The following is a 243-nucleotide window of genomic DNA, read 5'->3' on the forward strand; positions in this document are numbered from 1 at the left end:
GAACCCCCCCTCAAACCTCGCCAATAACTGCCCCCCCTTCCCCTAGCCACCGGCCGACCCACAGCCCTCAGCCGCCCCCCGTCGCCTCCTTTATACCTTCCCAGAGCGGAAGCGGCGGAGCCGGAGCGGGATAAGAGACGAGAACCGCGCGCTGGGGTGCGGGACTGGGCGTTACACGCGGGGCTGGCGGAACCGAGATGGCGGCCGGAAGGGAATCACAGCGCGCTGCACTGCGCGTGTGCC

The sequence above is a fragment of the Nestor notabilis genome, unplaced genomic scaffold (assembly GCF_000696875.1).
Source record: "Nestor notabilis isolate BGI_N333 unplaced genomic scaffold, ASM69687v1 scaffold12145, whole genome shotgun sequence".
NCBI lineage: Eukaryota > Metazoa > Chordata > Aves > Psittaciformes > Psittacidae > Nestor > Nestor notabilis.